Here is a 6,056-nt window from a genome sequence, read left to right on the forward strand (position 1 = left end):
AAAAGCCTCTAGGGGGACCCCCGTCCTGAGGGCCCCTACACTTTTGTGAATTTTACCTCCAGGAGCTCGACCAGGCCCTCACAGTGAATATTGGAGAAAAATCCCCTTGTGCTTCAGCAGGGGGAAGAAAAAAGGAAACATCTTGACATAGGGCATTCTATTCTTAACAATGCCTGTCCTTGGGAGTCTGTTTTATCCCAGCCAAACTGGCTGGGTTACATCAGAGCCTGACCTACCAACTCCAGGTGGCTCTGGACTTTCATGCAGGTGAAGAGAAATACACAATTTCAGCCCCCTACAGCCATCCTGTCCCACTTACAGATGGGAGAGCACTTGTGAAGGTCACAATTCAGGGGGGCAGGGTCACCACAGACCTAGACCTACTCATAGGACTGTAGAATGCTTCCCTCCCCCGCACCTACCACCGCATCACTAAAGGTCTTTTTACAGCAGTTCCTTCTAGCCGGATTTCATTTCCAGCCTTCAAAAAACATTACGAGGCACACTAAAAGACAAAAACTAGTTTGAAGAGCCTAAAAAAGCCTCACAAGCAGAGTCAGATATGGCAGGAATGCTGAAATTATCAAACCAGGAATTTTGAAAAGCTATGAGTAATATGTTAAGGGATTTAACAGAAAAAGCAGATGGCATGCAAGAGTGGATAGGCAACAAAAGCAGAAAGATGGAAATTCTAAGAAATAATCAAAAGTAAATGCTAGAGTTTGAAAGCCATTGTAACAGAAATGAAGAACCCCTTTGATGGCGTCATCAGTAGACTCATGGCTGAGGAAAAAATCTGAGAGCTTGAGAACATGACAATAAAAACTTCCAAAACTAAAAAACAAAGAGAATAAAAGCCAGGCGGGAAAAGCAGAACATAATATCCTAGAACTATGGGATAGCTGCAAAAGGTGTAACATACACATAATGAGAATAAAAGGAGAAGAAAGAGAGAAAGGAACAGAAGCAATACGTGAAGCAATAATGACTGAGAATTTCCCCAAAATTAATGTGAGATACCAATCACAGATCCAGGAAGCTCAGAGAACACAAATAAGATAAATGCCCCTCCCCCAAAACTAGGCATATCATATTCAAGCTTCACAAAATCACAGTTAAAGGAAAAATCTCAAAAGAAACCAGAGAAAATAAACACCTTACCATAGAGAAGCACGATAAAAATTACATCTAACTTCTCCTCGAAAACTATGTAAGCAAGAAGAAGATGGAATGAAATAGAGTCATATATCACTTAATGATGGGGATACATACTGAGAAGTGTTTCATTAGGCAATTTTGTCCTTATGCAAACATCATACAGTGCAGGTACACAAACCTAGCTGGTACAGCCTGCTATACACCTAGGTTGTATGATACAGCCTGTTGCTTCTAGGCTACAAACTTGTCCAATATGTTACTACTGGATACTGTAGGCAATGAAACACAATGGTAAGTATTTTTATATCTAAACATAGAAATGGCACAGTAAAAATATGATATAAAAGATTTTAAATGTTATAACCATATAAGGCATTTACGATGAAAGGAGTTTGCAGTACTGGAAGTTGTTCTTGGTGAGTTAGTGTTTGAGTGGTGAGTGAATGTGAATGCCCAGGACATTACTGTACTCTACTGCAGACTTATAAGCACCACTGTACTCTACTGTAGGCTTATAAGCACTGTACACTTAAGCTATGCTAAACTTATTTATTTACTTATTTATTTATTTTAGAGACAAGGTCTCACTGCGTTGCCCAGGCTGTTCTTGAACTCCAGGCTGTTCTGAACTCAAGCAATCTTCCTGCCTCAGCCTCCCAAAGTGCTAGGATTAGAAGCTTAAGCCTCTGCAGCCAGTCATACATTAAATTTATTTAAAAATATTTAAAATATCCTTGCCAGGCATGGTGGCTTACGTCTATAATCCCAGCACTTTGGGAGGCCAAGGTGGGTGGATCACTTGAGGTCAGGAGTTCGAGACCAGACCGGCCAACATGGTGAAACCCTGTCTCTACTAAAAATACAAAAATCAGTCGGGTTTGGTGGCACACGCTTGTAATCCCAGCTGCTTGGGAGGCTGAGGCAGGAGAATCGCTTGAATTCAGGAGGTGGAGGTTGTAGTGAGCCAAGATTGCACCACTGCACTCCAGCCTGGGCAACCGAGCAAGACTCTGTCACAAAAACAAAAACAAAATTATTCTTTCTTCAATAATAAATTAAACTTGGCTTACCATAACTTATTTACTTTATAAACTTTTTTTCTCATTGACTCATTTGTAATAACACTTAGCTTAAAATACAAACACATTGTATAGCTATACAAAAATATTTTCTTTCTTTATATCCTTAATCTATAAGCTTGTTTCTATTTTTAACAATTTTTAAATTTTTTACTTTTCAAACTTTTTTTTTAACTGAAACACAAACACATTAGCCTAAGCCTACACAGGTCAGAACCATCAATATCACTGTCTTCCAACTCTATACCACATCTTTTCCCCCGGGAGGTCTTCAAGGACAATAAGACATATGGAGCTGTCATTCTCTATGATAACAGCTCCTTGTTCTAGAATATGTCCCAAAGGACCTGCTCGAGGCTATTTTACTGGTAACTAACTGTTAACTAACTTTACATAGATAGATAGATGATAGATGATAGATAGAGATAGATGATAGATAGATAGATAGATAGATAGATAGATAGATATAGATAGATAGATATAGATAGATAGATAGATAGATGAGTACCATCTAAAACAATACAATGTATTGTATAGTAAATACATAAACCAGTAAGATAGTCATTTATGATCATTGTCAAGTATTATGTATCGTACATAAGTTAATGTACGATACTTTTATGTGACTGGTAGCACAGTAGGTTTGTTTACACCACTATAACCACAAACACATGAGTAATGCATTGCACTACAATGCTACAACATCACTAGGCAACAGAAATTTTTCAGTTCCATTATAATCTATGAGACTACCATCGCATATGCAATCTGTCATTGACCAAAATGTTGTTACATGACATATGGTTATATTTAAAGTGTTGTAAAAATAAACCCTCTGACATGGTTTGGCTGTGTTCCCACCCATATCTCATCTTGAATTGTAATCCCCATGTGTCATGGGAAGGACCTGGTGGGAGGTAATTAAATCATAGGGGGAAGTTACCTCCATGCTGCTGTTCTCATGATAGTGCCCCCAGTGAGTTCTCATGAGATCTGAAGGTTTTATAAGGGACTTTTTCCTCTTTTGTTCTGCACTTCTCCTTGCTGCCTCCATGTGAAGAAGGATGTGTTTGCCTCCCCTTCTGCCATGGTTGTAAGTTTCCTGAGGCCTCTCCAGCCATGCTAAACTGTGAGTCAATTAAACCTCTTTCCTTTATAAATTACCCAGTCTCAGGTATGTCTTTATTAGCAGTGTAAGAACAGACTAATACACCCACCAACCTAGAATTCTGTGGTCTGCAAAACTGTCCTTCAAAAGTAAAGGAGAAATAGACTTTCTGAGACAAACAAACATTGTTGCTAAGAGATCTGAAGAAATGTTAAAAGAAGTTCTCCAGAGAAAAGGAAAAGGATATTTTAGAAACTCAGGTCTAAGCTAATATCATGATGACAGGATCAAATCCACACATATTAATACTAACCTTGAATGTAAATGGGCTAAATCCCCACTTAAAGGACTCAGAGTGGCAAGCTCAGTAAAGAACCAAGACCCAGCTTTGCGCAGTGGCAGTATCGTAGCCAATGAGGTCTATCCGAGGCGCGATTATTGCTAATTGAAAAAAAAAAAAAAAAGAACCAAGACCCAATAGTATGCTGTCATCAAGAAACCCATCTCACATGCAACAACACTCACTGGCTCAAAATAAAGGGATGGGTAAAAATCTACGAAGCAAATGGAAAACTGAAAAAAGTAGGAGTTGCAATCCTAATTTCAGGCAAAAAAGATTTTAAACCAACAAAACTCAAAAAAGACAAAGAAGGGCATACAAAATGGTAAAGGGTTCAGTTCAACAAGAAGACCTAACTACCCTAAATATATATATATATATACACATACATATATATACCAAACACAGGAGCACCCAGATTCATAAAGCAAGTTCTTAGAGCACTTCAAAGAGACTTATACTACCACACAATAATAGTGGGAGACTTCAACACCCTGCTGACAGTACTACACAGATCACTGAGGCAGAAAATTACCAAAGATACTCAGGACCTAAACTCAGCACTGGGGTAAATGGACCTGATAGACATCTACAGAACTCTCCACCCTAAAGCAACAGAATATACATTCTTGTCATCACCACATGCACATACTCTAAAATCAACCACATAATGAGACATAAAACACTCCCCAGCAAGGGCAAAAGAACTAAAATCATAACAACCACTCTCTTGGGCCACAGCACAAGACAATTGCTCAAGGCCAGGCAGGGTGGCTCACGCCTATAACCTCAACACTTTGGGAAGCTGAGGCGGGTGGATCACTTGAGGTCAAGAGTTTAAGACCAGCCTGTCCAACATGGTGAAACCCTGTCTCTACTAAAAATACAAAAATGAGCCAGGTATGGTGGCACATGCCTGTAATCCCAGCTACTCAGGAGGCTGAGGTGGGAAGATTGCTTGAACTCAGGAGGTGGAGGTTGCAGTGAGCCGAGATTGCCTCTCTGCACTCCAGCCTGGGTGATGGACTGAAACTCCATCTCAAAAAAAGAAAAAGAAAGAAAGAAAATTGCTCAAAACCATACAATTATATGAAAATTGAATAACCTGCTCCTGAATGACCTTTGGGTAAATAAAGAAATTAAGGCAGAAATCAAGAAGTTCTTTGAAACTAACAAAAACAAAGGTACAACATTAACTAGAGTCTCTTGGACACAGCTAAGGCAGTGTTAAGAGGGAAATTTTTAGCAATAAATGTCCACACCAAAAAGTTAGAATGCTCGCGATCAAACAACCTAACACCACGACCAAAAGAACTAGAGAACCAAGAGCAAATCAACCCCAAAACTAGCAGAAGACAAGAAATAACCAAAATCAGAGCTGAACCGAAGGAGACTGAGACAGAAAAAACCATCCAAAAGATCAACAAATCCAGGGGTTGGTTTTTTAAAAAGTTAATAAAATAGACCACTAGCTAATAAAGAAGAAAAGTGAGAAAATCCAAATAAACACAATTAGAAATGACAAAGGGGATATTACCACTAACCCCACAGAAGTACGAATAACCGGCCGGGCGCGGTGGCTCACGCTTGTAATCCCAGCACTTTGGGAGGCCGAGGCAGGCGGATCACGAGGTCAGGAGATCGAGACCATGGTGAAACCCCGTCTCTACTAAAAAATACAAAAAATTAGCCGGGCGTGGTGGCGGGCGCCTGTAGTCCCAGCTACTCGGAGAGGCTGAGGCAGGAGAATGGCGTGAACCCGGGAGGCGGAGCTTGCAGTGAGCCGAGATTGCGCCACTGCACTCCAGCCTGGGCGACAGAGCGAGACTCCATCTCAAAAAAAAAAAAAAAAAAAGAAGTACGAATAACCATCAGAGAATGTTATGAACACCTCTATGCAAACTAGAAAATTTGGAAGAAATGGATACATTCCTGGATATATACACCCTCCCAAGACTGAACCAGGAATAAATTGATTCCCTGAACAGATCAATAACAAGCTCTGAAATTGAATCAGGAATAAATAGGCTACTAACCAAAAAAAGTCCAGGACCAGATGGATTCACAGCTGTATTCTACCAGAGGTACAAAGAAGAGCTAGTACCATTCCTACTGAACCTATTCCAAAAAGTCGAGGAGGGGGGACCCTCCCTAACTCATTCTATGAGGCCAGCATCATCATAATACCAAAATCTGGCAGAGACACAACAAGAAAAAAAGAACTTTAGGCCAAAATCCTCGATGAACATCGATGCAAAAATCCTCAACAAAATACTAGCAAACTGAATCCAGCAGCACATCAAAAAGCTTATCCACCATGATCAAGGAGGCTTTATCCCTGGGATGCAAGGTTAGATCAACATAGGCAAAT

At 40.0% G+C, this 6,056-nt stretch overlaps 1 pseudogene; it reads left to right on the forward strand.

Annotated features, from left to right (window-relative positions):
- Window positions 1-3,729: 3,729 nt before the first annotated feature.
- On the forward strand, window positions 3,730-3,813 carry LOC116482846 (U4 spliceosomal RNA; annotated as a pseudogene).
- Window positions 3,814-6,056: the final 2,243 nt, after the last annotated feature.

Source organism: Hylobates moloch, unplaced genomic scaffold, assembly GCF_009828535.3.
Source record: "Hylobates moloch isolate HMO894 unplaced genomic scaffold, HMol_V3 SCAFFOLD_14, whole genome shotgun sequence".
Classification (NCBI taxonomy): Eukaryota; Metazoa; Chordata; class Mammalia; order Primates; family Hylobatidae; genus Hylobates; species Hylobates moloch.